The sequence below is a fragment of the Trichosurus vulpecula genome, chromosome 2 (assembly GCF_011100635.1).
Source record: "Trichosurus vulpecula isolate mTriVul1 chromosome 2, mTriVul1.pri, whole genome shotgun sequence".
In the NCBI taxonomy this organism is placed as follows: Eukaryota; Metazoa; Chordata; class Mammalia; order Diprotodontia; family Phalangeridae; genus Trichosurus; species Trichosurus vulpecula.
The window spans coordinates 103329466-103345040 of NC_050574.1; positions in this window are offsets into that span (position 1 = coordinate 103329466).

Here is a 15575-nt window from a genome sequence, read left to right on the forward strand (position 1 = left end):
TTGGAAAACATTTTTGCTGAAAATTTCTCTGAAAAAGATCAGATATGTTAAATACATAGAGAATTTATGAGTCATTCCCCAGTAAATAAATAGTCAAAAGATATGAATAGGCAGTTCTCAAAAGAAGAAATTCAAGCTATAAACAAGTATATAAATAAATCCAAATCACAAAAAAGTTCTAATTTAAACACCAGCTTTTCTATCTCACATTCATCCAATTTTAAAAAGATGGCAAAAAATGGAAAATGACAATCACTGGAAGTATTAAGGATGGCCAGGCACATTAATCCACAGTTGTTGGAGTTGTGAATTGAGCTAACCATTTTGTAAAGCAGTTTAGGAATTAAACCCCCCAAAGCCACTAAACAGTATGTACACTTTGACTCAGGAATATCATTACTGGACATATGTCCCCAAAAGATCCAAGACCAAGGGGAAACATCTACAAATACAAAAAGATGTTTATAGCAATTTTTGTTGTGACAAAGAACTAGAGGAAAAAGGCACGGAGACTTGAGATGGAATGTCATGTGTGGAATAGAAAGAAGGCAGGTTTGGTTGGACTTCAGAGTGAATGAAGGGGAATAATATATAGTAAGACTGGAAAAGGAAGCTGGAGCCAGTTTGTGTAAAGCAGTCCTGAATACCAAATAGAGAAGTGTGTGTTTTATCCTGAAGCAATAATCACTCAAGCTTATTGATCCAACATGCACAGGCATGGAAGATCTCCAATGAGGGAGAATCTATTTTTCACCACTTTTAGGCTATTGTAATTGTTAAAAAAAGTTTTTTCTTATATCAATCTTCACTTAAAATCTCAAGGCTCATGGACAATAAATAAACAATACACTAAAGTGGGGTATTGGTTCACTGGGACTTAGGAGGTCAGGCCCTGGTATAAGGAGCTGCATTTCTCACTGGCTTAATATGACCTAGTAAACCTGCTTGGCCCTTTTGCCATTTTTTCCTTTTTTCCTTTTCCATGTTCAGAAAACTGACAAGAGTAGAGCAAATCAGACCTATATTCTGGAGAGGACAGATTGGGGTTGGGGGTCCTTATATATGCATAGTATTGTCCTCCCAGGAATCATTAATGATGTATGGGATACAAGGAAATGAAACTTATAGGTACTGGCCTATAGGTTTCTTGCCTATTTGTCCCAAGAGATTTTTTTTAATGGACTTTTCCAGAACCAGAAATGAAAGCAGTTGGGACTATGATAGAAGTAAATGGAGAAATTTGACATTCTTGCGTATGTGCTCAAGAGAGAAATTCATGGATAATTTTTCAGAACTCTAGCCCTTAGTGTAGAGGGGTGGGATACTTCCTACACAGTGTAATCATGGAATCTACTCCTCTTGTTAGAAAAAGATTTCTTGGGCTGTACCAGTTTGGGGAAATGTCCTGCAAGTAGCCCCATTGATCAAAAGAGACCTTCTAAAGGAATGAAGAATTCCTTGAGAAGTATTCCGCTAAGAGGAAAAAGAAGAATACCCACAAGGTCCATACTGCTTGAGAAGCACTAAGAATTAAAGACATATAATAGGACAGCAAGATATCAGTATTTTAGGATTTTCCCTTCCCCCCAACCTACACACGCACGTTATTACAGTGAATTCAGATACTCTAGGTCAAATGAGAATGGGGTAACCTGTCCATCAATCTCAAAGTGTCTTTACCCTCTGAAAAAATTCAAAACTATAAGGGGCACAATGAACCTGTGGGGAAGTAGGAATCACTAGAAAGTCAAGAGATTGCCCCACTTACAACCCCAAATTCATTTCCTTTCCAAGGGGAGTTTGTGTACCATATGAGTGCTTTATGTGTTTTCTCTAATTTTTTATGGACTCTTGTGATTCCATTGAGTGTCTTATATGTTTTCAATGTCTATTTATGGATTCCTGTGAGTATTTTGCATCTTCTGTGGGAAGAAATGAATGCTGTACCCTAATCATATGTTTGTTATCTTGAATTCTTGTGCAGAAGCTGAGCACATCCATTCACCCACCTTTGTTGAAACTTAAACATAAGTAGAACTGACAATTTTCCCCAAGCAAATACAAGTGGAAGCTATAAGCCAAAAAGAGATAGTGACCTTCCTGGCATCAGCCACCAAGACTGTACATAGTCCAGGGAATACCAGGACTTGGGAAGTCTTTTTTCCAAGGGTTACAATTATAACATTTAAGTCATTTAATATTTGTCATGATGAGACAAAAACTTATTGTTAATGTTCTAGCTGGATAGAAGTTTTAAAAGATAAAATATCCATGTTACTCTAAAAGTTAGTAAACTAGGATTTGCAAAATCATGTTTGAAGAGAGTCCTACAACCTACATATATGAAACACTTTACTCAACTACCTTGACTCAAAAAGAAATAACATTTCAATTTGCTCTTGAGAAAGATTCTTCCTACTCTATTTCCTGTGTATCAAATGGAAATTATTTTGTTCATTCATGTCTATGCTTTCACTCACACTTCTTACAACATGGGGAAACTTCTTACCCAAATTCTACTCGTCCTTTGGGGATCAGCTCAAAAACTATCTGACCATAGGCAGTTGGTTTTGTTGAGTCTGAGTTTCCTTCCTTATAAAATCAGGAGACCCATTTTATCCACAATGCATTCCTCTCAAAGCTGTTGCAAGATCAAATGAGATAATGTATGTACGGCACCCAGGAAGCATTTTCTCTTAACTATCTATTCCAAGTAGATAATTGGAAGTAAGTTCTCATTTTACTCATCTTTGTTTCTCATCACTGTACTCTTGCCTAGAAGGTGCCATATATATAGAAGGCTAAATAAAAATGTAAAATAAAATAAAAAAATAAAAATGACTATTAAATGAACCCCAAACTTCTGCAACAACAATGCTGCTTGCAGCTGCTGTGGAGGTATAAGGCCAATAACACCAGCACACAGGAGGGCTGTTAGCACAGGTTCTTTGATCTGATTTTCTAAGGAAATCAACTTTAAGCGGTTTAAATCTCACTTTCATTAAACATACATATATCATTCACATAGTTTAGGGGAAGAAGTCAGCACCCTGAACTTCAGAGAAAACACAAACAGATATTACAAGCAGAATTTATATAAACAGAGTGAATTACACAAATCAGCAGATAGGGCTTCTGTCTGTCCATAGCAATGCATACATAGTTACCAGAGAGAGAAGCACCAATATTTGAGTTTTCAAAGCCAGGGGGGCTCCTTAACAGCTGCCCAGAGTCTTGTCTGGCCAAATTACATGAACACTCTTCCAATGAGTGAGCCCCCAGAGCAAAATGCTAACCTCAGAGCATATATACCCTTCTTCAGGGTCAGCCCACAAAGGGCATCATAATCATGTGATTCAAACTTATGTGAGTTAGGCTTCCTTGTGACTTAAGCAGGTCATCAAAGACAATTCAGTCAAAGATTCTTGATTCAAACAAAGGCAAGACTTGAAGGCACTTGATTACCTTAATGCTGAGAAGCACTCCAAAAGGAAAAAAAAAACCAGCAAAAAGTCTCACTTTGCTTGCCATTACAACTTCTTATACCCTTTGGTCTATTTCTGTCTATATTCACATTCCTCAAATCTCAGGATATGCCATGTCACAATTCATTTATAAAATTTATTTATAAAATTCAGGGAGATGCTGTTGAACTATGTAAAACTATAAACTGCACAAAAGATGACAGTCTTCCTTGGTAAAGGAAGTTCCTCAATGAGGGCTATGTATACCAGTAAAATCACAGATCTTGTCTAAAAAAAAGAGGTAGGGAGTGGTCACTATAACGCACCATTTTGCAAATGTTAGAAAAAGTGGGTAATAAATGGAGATAGGTTGCAGTTATCTAATTCTTCCCTAGATTGAGCTTGAGGGTAAATTTGTGACAAACCCATAACTCTGTAAAAAATGTTACTTTCCCATTAATTTCACAATGTCTCCCTCCACTGAACATACAACATACTGTCTATGTTACTGAAAAAGCAAGGAATCAAATATTGAGTTGGAACTTTATTCATTATACCATCTAGAGCTTCTGAATATTTTTGAACAGAAGCATGGCCTAAGAAAGTTTATTCTTGTTCCAGAGGAAGGAGAGAGTAGAAAATGGAGACTGTAAGATCCATTACATTGGGGAGGCTATTACAATTGCTCAGGCTAATGGTGAGGAGTGGTAGGAGGATGATGTCAGTGGGAATAGAAAGGAAGAAATGGATGTGAAAAATACCATGGAAAATTATTTGGTAACTAATGAGTGATAAAAGAAAGAATAGAGACAATTCTATGTTAAAAATGTTGGTGGTGCCACAAGAGGAAACTGAAATAAAAAAGAGGAACAATTTTTGAAGAAGGATAATACACTCAACTTTGGAAATAGTCTAAGTTTGAGAGTACGCAGGACCTCAACTAGGTATTTGAAAAGACATATGTGGAAGGAAGAAAGGACAAGATTGTAAAAATAGATATGGGAATCATCTGCATAGAGGTCATTATTGAAATTGTAGTCATCATGAGACTGCCAAAGGAGAATGTAGACAAGAATAATTAAAGACACAGCTGTGAGGAAGAATTCTATTGAGAAGTTGGGAAGAGGATGAGAAGACAGTGAAGAATATGAAAAAGGAGCAGTTAGAGAGATAGGAAGAGAATGAGGATTGTTGGCAGGTCACTATACCTCTCTGGAACTCATTTTCCTAATCTGAACCATTCTGAATCCACATGAATTTGGATTCAAATTATAGGAACTTTGAAAGTTTATTCTCATCTGACTAATTTTGATCCTGCCCTGTTTAAGACTGATAACTTCTAAATTAAACTGGACTATAGAAATTCAGTTGCCACCACCTTAACAAACTCAGGCAAAGAATAACGTTAAAACAACAAAACATTTCATCAAAATTTAATAGAAAAGTAAAGTAACAAGGAAACTATATCACACACATTCCAAATCAATATAATTTAATTCCCTTAATTCTTCTTCTATTTGAGGTAGCTTGGGAAGTGAATCCATCCCATGTCAGCACTTCAGTAGGGAAAGCAGGTGGACTTTGGTAGCTGAAATAGTAATGTGTTGGTGGGGATACTTCACCTATTCATTGTCTATTTCCCACTGAGATTGTCAACCAGTTTCTTTTAAAAAAATACAAAGAAAAAGATTGCATGTGTCTTTTTTTTTCTGACATCACTATCACTTCATAATGATTCTCCCTTGCCTGCACTTGAGTGAGGAAGACCTGAGTTCCAATTTGACCTCAGACACTTACTGTCTGCGTAACCTCTGTTTGCTTTAGTTTCCTAAACTGTAAAATGAGAATAGTAATAGCACCAACCTCCCAGGGTTGTTGTGAGGATCAAATGAGGTAATGATTATAAAGCTCTTAGCACAGTATCTGGCAAATAGTAGGCACTATTTAAATACTAGTTATTATTAAAAATATTTTATCGATATATTTTGTTTTTATATCAACTGTTTTCTACTATACCTCCTCCCAGAAAGTCATCCTATATAATAAATTAATAATTATGATGATGATAAACAATGTGGAGAGGAGTGAAAATTGTGCAAAAAATAATATCCAACATATAAAAAAAGTCAGATATTAGTTTTCCAAACTCATAGACTCCCTTCTCTGAATTTCTGAAGAGAAATGGGAGAGGTGTCTTCTACCTCATTTTGGGACCAAACTTATTTATTATAATTTTGTGGCCCTCAGTTTTTGAGTGTTTTGTTGTTTCTGTTTTTTTTTTCTTTTTTACATTGGCAAAGTTGTTATATATATATTGTTTTCTTGTCTCTGATTACTTCTTTTTTATATTAGTTCATGGGAATTTTCTATGCTTCTATGTTTATTGTTTATTTTGTTTATTTCTTGCTTGAATCCTTTTTGTTGTGGATCTCCTTGAGGGTATATATCAAGTGGTAGGATCTCTGGGTCCTAGGTATTTTATACACTTCATTTGCATAATTTTGAATAGTTGGACAAACTTAGAACTTTACTCGAAATGTATTAGTGTTCTTTTCTTTCTAAAACTTCTCCAACACTGTTCTGATGTTTTATCATCATTGCCTGCTTTGCTGGCTATGAGATGAAATCTCAGATTTCTATTATTTTCATTTCTCTTATTAGTAAGATGAAGCATTTTTTCTTGTAATAATAGTTTGCAATTATTTTGAGAATTCCTATTTATATTCTTTGACTACTTCACTATCAGGGAAAGGTTTGGAGACTTACGTACTGCTGTTAGTTGCCTAAATATCTTAGATATAAGACCCTTAGCAGAAACATTTTATGCAAAGATTTTTCCAGTCAACCGCTTCTTTTCTTATCCTATTTTGTATATATTTTATTCAGGCAAAAGCTTTTCAGTTTCATGCAATCATAATTATCTATTTTATCATTTGCAATTGACTCCTTTTGTTAAACCTTCACCTTCTGTAGTGATGCAAGGAATGTGATCTGCCTCTCTTCCATTTTTTTAATGGCATACTCAATCTTTATGTCATACATTTCATTTTGAATTTATTGTGGAATACTTCATAAGATGTTGGTTTGAACATAGTTTCTGCCAGATTTCTTTTTGTTTTCCCAGTAATTCTTGTCAAATAAAGAAATATTTCCTAGATATGTTATTTTTTCTGTTTTTATTAGATATAGGGTTGTGAAATTCAATTACTCCTGATTCTTTAATGTTTAGCCAGTCCTTTAAAATACTTTTAAGTTTTTAACCAATACAAAAATGCTTTTGATTATTACTGATAAAAATGTTTCTTTGAGGTCTGGAAGTGCCATTGACCCTTTATTCCTACCTTATCCCTTTTCTTACTCTTTTTTTGATAGTCTGGATCTTTAGTTTCCCAAAAATAATTTTGTTATTATTTTGTCTACCTTTGTGAAGTATCTCTTTGGTTTTGATTGATATAGCCCTAACATAAGTTAATTTTAGTAGCATTATAATTTTAAATATATTGATATTGCTCAGGTAAAAGCAATGAATATTATTTAAACTATGCACACACACATTTCTTTAAGGAGCACTGTGTAATTCTATCTTTATTGATATCGAGTATGCTTCGGTAGATTTACTCCTAGATATTTTATGCATTCCATAGTTATTTTGAGTGGGACTTCCCTTTCTGTCACTGCCTCCTGGATTTTGTTATTACTATATAGACGTGATCTTAACATTTAGGAGGGGAATATTTTGCAGCCTGCATTTTACTGAAGCAACTAATTATCTCAATTAGTTGTTTTACTTTTTCTGATTACCTAGCACTTTCTAAATATATCATTATGTAACCTGCAATTTTCTCTACATAGTAAATGCTATATAAATGTTAGTTGGGTTTTTTATGTTTAGTAATAAAGAAAAGGAGAGACAATAGCTTGATGAGATAAAAAGACCAAGGGAATACATAAGAAGATGCCACTAGTGAGGGAGGTTGAAGGTACATGGGGGGGCAGGGCTAAGGGATGATTAATCTTTCTGGGATGAACTAGATGTCCTATGAAGCCCAATCTCATCAATATATAGATAATGAACCTCGTATACTTGATATCCATATTTCACTTGAAAGTGCTAACCTCAGGAAAATAAGACTTTTGGTTCATTAGAGTCTCTGAAATGAAAATTAATCTGGAATCTCCCTCCCCCTTCCTGTATGTGTTACTTAGCACTCTGGAAATCTTTCTCTAGGTTGGTGAAACCTTATAAGTCATGGAGTTCTTAGACTTTAACTTGGTAAAAACTACTAATTTTAATCTAATGGGTCCAAAACAAAAGAACAGAAGCTGTCGAGATTTGGTTAAAAAAAAAAGAAGGAAGTCTGGAGATGCATTGTGAAGAAATTGTGGGAAATGGAACATTTTGGAAGACTAGGAAACTTCTGGAAAAAGCCAAAAATGAAATGTGTATGAATATTACTATAGTTGTTGGTAATTTGCTTGGCATGATATTTGAAGTCAGCTTCTCCAACTCCAAATTTTTCAACTCTTTCTATGCTACAACAACTTTATTAGAACTAACAAGAAAGAGAAATGAGCTGGAAAGATTAAGGTGAAAAAACACTCACTGATCTTTATCTTGAAATGATATTTCTATTTAACCTTTTTTTTTCTGTAGTTTTACACAATTGGACCAAATGGTTATTGTTGTCCCTTCCAAACTTAAAATTCTGTAATTTTGTGATCATCTCTCCCTTTTAAATGTTCATAATATATTCCCATCATAATATCTCTGCATGATCTTCATAATACTGAGATTCCCATCTTAACAAGTCTGCAAAGGGCCAGAAAGGACAACACCTTAAAATCAACCTCCCTTACTAAGCTGCTGCTTACTGCTTCTCTTCCCATTCCCCTGGTGCAGACAGTCAGGATGCCTCTTCTGGGAAGCAACAGGGGTGGACATATGGGTAGATGGACTTACCATGGTGTAGAGAAGGATGCTATTAAGACTGAAAACAACAAATGAATTTGAAAATGACATGTCAAGATGGTTCTTTGATACACCATTATGTCAACTAATGATACTGATTGTGAGCAGCTAATGAATGAAGCAGATTCAGCTGCATATGAGAGGAAGGAGGGAAGGAAGGAAAGAAACATTTATTGAGCACCTGTTGCCATTTTTCTCTTATACAATAACATGAAAAAGAAGACCTCAATCAATTAATTTGCTAATAGCTGCTTCCAGTTTTGACCAACCTAGTTTTCAGAGGTTCTACACAGAGAAAGTAGTCAATAACTAAGTAATTATTTACTCAATTAAACAGTGAAGCTATTATTAATAAGATTCTGTGCTTTTCCTGGATTGAATTTTAAAAAATATTAATGGAAAGTGGTGCCTGCTAAGAATTAGATGCCTGTGTACTTGTCATTCATATGCTTGGTATTTTCAAAGCTCAAGCAAATGAACAAGAGCTCATTTACTGACAAAAAGCAATGATCCATAAACCAAATATGTGAAGGTAACTTTTTACTGCACTTTTTAGATTGTATATGAATCCCTGATGAATACCAAGATTAAGGAATTCATTAATTTAAGGAACATTTATAAATGAACTACCATGTCGCCCAGTATTTAAGTCTAAAGGATTTCACTTGTTCAGCTTTGTCTTCTATCTTGTCTTCCTTTTCTGTAATAAGATCCTTATTTTCATACTTCAACCAACTGAAACTGCTATCTCCAAAATTAACCATATTCTCTATATTGCCAAATCCAGTGGTCTTTTCTGCCTTCATGCTTCTTAATTTCACACCAACTCTTTTCATGGCTCATCAGCTACCCCTCCTGAAAACTCCCTGCCCACCCCATTTTTTTTGACATTTTTCTCTCTGTTTTAACAACCCAGCTAGCAGCTTCTGTGGAGGCGTAAGATCCCCCCTACAGCCAGCACCCAGAAGGCTGCCGGGATGCCAGGAAAGCACAGGTTCTTTTTATCTGCTTAAACAAGGAAAGCACAGTGAAGGGGTTGACCAGCTTACTTTAATCCAGCATTCAGTTAGCATACAGACAACATTCATTTAGTTCAGGGGAAAAAACGCCAGCATTCAGTTAGTTCAGGGGAGCATACAGGCAAGCATCAAGAGACAGGCCAAATACAGATTACAGTCAGCTAGGTCAGGGGAACAAACAGTCAGTATCCTGAAGTTCAGAATATTCATTTAGTTCAGGGGAAAACAAAACCACCATCCTGAACTTCAGAACTAAATACAAACAAATTACAAATATCAACAGACAGACCCAATACAATTCATAGTTACCAATATCTAGGCTTGGCCCGAGAGCAAGAGCTGGCCCAGAGTCATGCTCCCCACTGCTGCCACACCAACCAGAAAAGGAAAGAGAGCTCTTCAAGCTGTCCTCTCCCCTCTTACAGAGTTTTTGACATCATCAAGTGCCGCCTGAATGACCAGGGCTGATTGGTTCTTGAGTTGGCCCCTCCCACTAGTGTAGACCAGGTTAACACCCAATAGGGCATGGCTCTGGAGTTAACACCTCCCCTCAGCCAGCCCCATGACTCATCACACAGGAAGTTCTCCACTTCCCGGAAGAGAAGCAGCAGCAACCAGCAAGGCTCAATGAGGTAAGCTGAGCCACCCAAAGAAAACAAAGGCCATTCCGGTTACACTCTCTAGATTCTTCTTCTGTCTGATCACTTCTTTTGTCTCTTTTGCTGAATTAACTTCTATTGGCCAGTCCTAAGTGGAGGTATATCTTGGGCTCTTCAGTGTTACCTTGGCTTGTTCTCTTTACTCTCTATTGGTGATTTTTAAGTACTTCTGAGCTCAAGTTCATCTCTCTGTCTCTGTCTCTCTCTCTGTCTCTCTGTCTCTCTCTCTCTCTCTCTGTCTCTCTCTCTCTCTCTCTCACACACACACACACACACACACACACATATCTCCAGCCTCAGTCTTTTATCCTTCAATAGAACATCGCCCAACCTTTTTACCCTTTTCATTAACATTTCTCAAGTATAAAAAGATAAAAGCATATTTTTGTTAACTTTGTGAAAACCTTCACTTACAAAGTAGTTTATGTCAAGGCCTTCACACTTAGTATTCTAGTGGCATTTTTTTTGGAGAGGGGTAGAGCACATTGTTACTTATTGGATATTTCAAATTGGATGGTCTACAGACATTTCTTTTCTAAAAATTTATTTTATTTTAAATTTATGGAAAAAACAAGCATTTCCAAAGTATTACAATAAAAAAAGATAATTGCATATGAAACAGCAAAACTTGAATGTAAAACTTGCTATACCTTTTAAGTATGTAATAAAGTGATGATGTATTTTTCCCCCTTTTTTCTTCCCCTCTCCCACTGTAGCGATGGTTACCATTAGACACACCTGCAAGAGCACACCCACACACCCACACACACACACAAAGTTATTCTATACATACTTTTATTTATCACTTCTTTTTCTTGATGCCTATACTATCTTCCTTCATATGTCCTTTGTAGTTAATTTGGGTATTTATAATAGTCAAAATGACATTTACTCAAAGTTGTTCTTAAAACAATATTGCTGTTATTGTATATGGTGTTTTCTTGGTTCTGCTCATTTTTCTCTTCATTATTTTGTGCAAGTCTATCCAGGTTTTTCCTAAGATCATTGAGCTCATCATTTCACAATCATATACCACAACTTGTGTAGCCATGCACCACTTGATGGGCATTCCTGCAGTTTCCAGTTCTTTACCACCATAAAGAGAGCTGCTATAAATATTTTAGAACATATAGGTTCTTTTCTTTTTTTTCCACAATCATCTTTAGAAATACACTTAGTAGTGAGATTGCTGGGTCAAAGGGTATAAGTGGTTTAATAATTCTTTGAGCATAATTCCAAATTGCTCTCCAAAATGGTTGGATCTGTACACAATTCCACCAATAATGATTTAGTGTCCCAGTTTTTCCACATCCCCTCAAACCTTTGTTGCTTTCTTCTTCAATCATTTTAGCCAACCTGATAGAGATAAAATGATATTTCAAGGTTGTTTTAATTTGTATTTCTCTAATCAATAATGATTTAGAGCATTTATTCATATAACTATAAATTGTTTTGATTTCTTCATGGGAAAACTACCTGTTTATATCCTTTGACCATTCATCATTTGGGGAATGACTCACATTCTCATAGATTTTACAAAGTTCTTTATATATTTGAAGGATTAGAGCTTTATTTGAGAAATTCTCTATAAATTTTCCCCCAATTTTCTGCTTTCCTTCATTGTCTTGGCAACATTTATTTTATTTGCACAAAACCCTTTTTTAATTTAATGTAATTGAAATTATGCATTTTATACCTCACCCTATTCTCTATCTCTTGTTTATTCATAGATTGTTCACCTATCCAGAAGTCCAATAAGTAATACGTTCAATGTTCTTCAAATTTTCTTGTAATGTCTCTTTTTTATATCTAGGTCATATATCAATTTTGACCTTATCTTGGTAAATGTTATAAGATATTGGTCTATGTCCAATTTCTGCCATACTGCTTTCCATTTTTTTCCAACAATTTTTACCAAATAATGAATTCTTACCCCCAAATCTTAAATCTTTACACTTGTCAAATGCAAGGTTAATATATTTATTTGCTTCTGTAAATTCTATGTCTACTCTGTTTCATTGATCTACCTTTCCATTTCTTAGCCAGTAGCAAATAGTTTTGATAATTACTGTCTTATAGATTAAGATCTGATACTACTGAACTTCCTTCCTTTACATTTTTTTTATTATTTCCTTTGATATTCTTGACTTCTTTGTTCTTTCAAATGAATTTTGTTATTATTTTTTCTAATTCAGTAAATTTTTTTTGGTAATTTAATTGGGATGTTTTAAATATATAAATTAGTTTAGATAAAATTGTCATTTTTTTTGTATTGGCCCTGCTTACCCGCAAACAATTAATATTTCTCTAATTATTTATCTCTGATTTTATTTGTATAAAAAGAGTTTTTTTAAATATTATTTTGTTTATATAGTTCCTGGGTTTGTTTTTGGCAGGTATGCTCCCAAGTATTTTATAATATCTAGAACTATTTTAAGTGGGTTATCTCTTACTATCTCTGCTTGCAGGATCTTGTTTGTAATATATAGGAATGCTGATGATGGATGTGGATTAACTTTACATCCTGCTACTTTTCTAAAATTATTGTTTCAACTTATTTTTTAGTTGTCTTTGTGATTTTCCAAGTATATCATCATGTCTGCAAAAAGAGATAATTTTATCACCTCATTTCCTATTCTGGTTCCTTGTTACAACAATCCGGCTAGCAGCTGCTGTGGGAGTGAAAAACCAACAGAAGCCCAACAACAAGAATGCTGCCAAAGCCCAGGTTCTTTTCATCTGCTTTACTAAGGAAAGCAATGTTAAGGGGTTAACAATCTTATTTCAATCCAACATACAGACATCAGTCACTTAGTTCAGGGGAAAAAGCCAGCACCCTGGACTTTAGAGCAAATACAAATACAAAAATACATTAGAAACAGACCAAATCACAATTCGTAGTTACCAAGAAAACCAAGTCTGGACATCCGGGCAAGCTGGAGGGCTCTTAACTACAGCTGCCTGGAGTCTCCACATCAGTGCGCCACCAAGAGGGAAAGCCCTGAGCAAATAGCTCTGTCTTCTCTTTTTATACCGTTTCAGACATCATCAACCGTCATCTGAATGACCAGAACTTAGGCTGCTATGATTGGCTCTGGAGTTAGCACCTCCCCTTAGGACCCTGGAAGCTTCACACCTGCATAGACTTAGCACCTAGTAATTAAGGGGCTTAGCACCTAGTACCTAGCACCTAGTAAGACTCAAAGACACTTAATTAATCATTTTAAAACAGTAAGAAAGCCCCAGCTTAATTGATATTACATTCCTTTTATTTATTTTTCTTCTTTTATTGCTATTGCTAGGATTCAAAATACAATACTGAATAATATTAGTAACAATGGGCATTCTTGTTTCACACTTGATTTTACCAGGAAGGCTTCTCATTATCTTCTCTTCCCCTAAACTCTCCCCAATTCTCACTTTCGGTATTTCTGATTGAGACACCACCATCTTTCATTGACCCATTTTGAAAAATCTGTCTATTATCCTTGACATGTTATACCACATATCCATTCGGTTTTCAAATCTTGTAATATTGGTGCCAATGAGCATTCTTGTTTCACACCTAATCTTATGGGGAAGGCTTCTTGCTTAGCCTCATTAGAAATAATGCTTGCTGATGGTTTTAGATAAATGCTTTTTATCAATTAAAGAAAAATACATTTATACCTATATTTTCAAGAGTTTTTAATAGAAATGAGTGTTGTACTTTATCAAAAGCTTTTTTTGTACCTATTGATATAATCATGATTTTTAAAACTTTTATTATTGATATAATCAATTTTATTAATAAGTTTCCTTATCTTAAACCATTCCTAAATTCCTGGTATAAATCCCACTTGGTCATAGTATATAATCTTGGTAATATATTGCTGTAATCTTTTAGCTAGTATTTTATTTAGGATTTTTGCATCCCTATTCAGCCCATAAACATTTAAACTCAATATATACAAAAAAACCTCATTATCTTTCCTCCCCCTAAACTCTCTCTAATTCCCAGTTTCCCTTTTTCTGATTGAGATACCACCATCATTCTTTCATTGACCCATTTCAAAAAGTCTCAGTATTATCCTCAATACCTCACAACACATATCCATTCAGTTTTCAAATCTTGTAATTTTTACCTAGAGAACAACTATCCAGGCATTCTTCTCTTACAAGTCTCTCATCACTGTTTTTCCAGATTATTGTAATAGTCTCTTAATTAGTCTTCTGGCTTCAGGTTCCTCCTTCAAAAAGAAAAAAAAATCAGGAAAATGGCATATTTCAAGGGCTGTGGGCAAACAGGTACAATAATTAATCCAATGTTGGTGAACTATGAATTGGTCTAGCCATTCTGGGGAGCAATTTGGAATTATATTCCCAATGTCACTAAATTATGCATGATTTTGACTTATAAATAACACTCCTGTAGACAGTTGGCATTCTATTGGGATAACACAATTGTCACTGCATAGCATAGTTTTGTTTAAAATGTTTTTTTGTTGTTATTAAAAAGCAAGATTTCATTTCAGGGGAGGAGACAAAATGACTTGGTTATAAAGACAAAAGGTATCTATAAAATATCTCTAAAAATACAAGCCTTGAGGCCACATGTGGTCCTCTAAGTCCTCAATTGTGGCACTTTGACTGAATCCAAACTTCACAGAACAAATCCTTTTATTAAGGGGCCACATGTTCTCCACCACTGGACTAGAACATATTATATTGGACCATGCATAGATCTGAGATGATCTGAGCTTCCCATTACACATTTTAGTGCAGTTGATAGAGTACTGGGCCGGGAGTCAAGAAGACTTGAGTTCAAACCTGATACTTACTAGCTGTGTGACCTTGGAAAAGTCACTTAACCTCTGCCTGCCTCCATTTCCTCAACTATCAATTGGGTATAATAACAACACCTAACTCTCAGTGTTGCTGTGAAGATCAACTAAGATAATTGAAATTCCTGGCATATTAAGTCAGCGCTTAATAATTGTTGTATTTTTAAAAATCAATCTAACCTGGAAAGACTTATATGAACTGATGCTGAGTGAGGGGAGCAGAACCAGGAGAACATTATACATGATTATAGACACATTGTGTCTGTGATGACTAACTTTGATAGACTTTGCTCTTCTCAGCAATCCAAGGTTCTAAGACAACTACAAAAGACTCATGGTGAAAAAAGCAATTCATATCCAGAGAAAGAATTATAGAATCTGAATGCCAATTGAAGCAAACTATTTTCTCTCTCTTTTTTTTTGTTCTTGTTTTTGTTTCTGTTTTGCGTCTTCTTTCCCATGGTTCATTCCATTGGTTATAATTCTTCTTTACAACTTGACTATTGTGAAAATATGTTTAGTGTGAAGGTATATGTAGAACTCATATTAGATAGCATGCTGTCTTGGGTGGGGACGGGGCAGGAGAGGGAGGAAGAGAAAATTTGAACTCAAAAACTTGCGGAACTGAATGTTGTAAACTA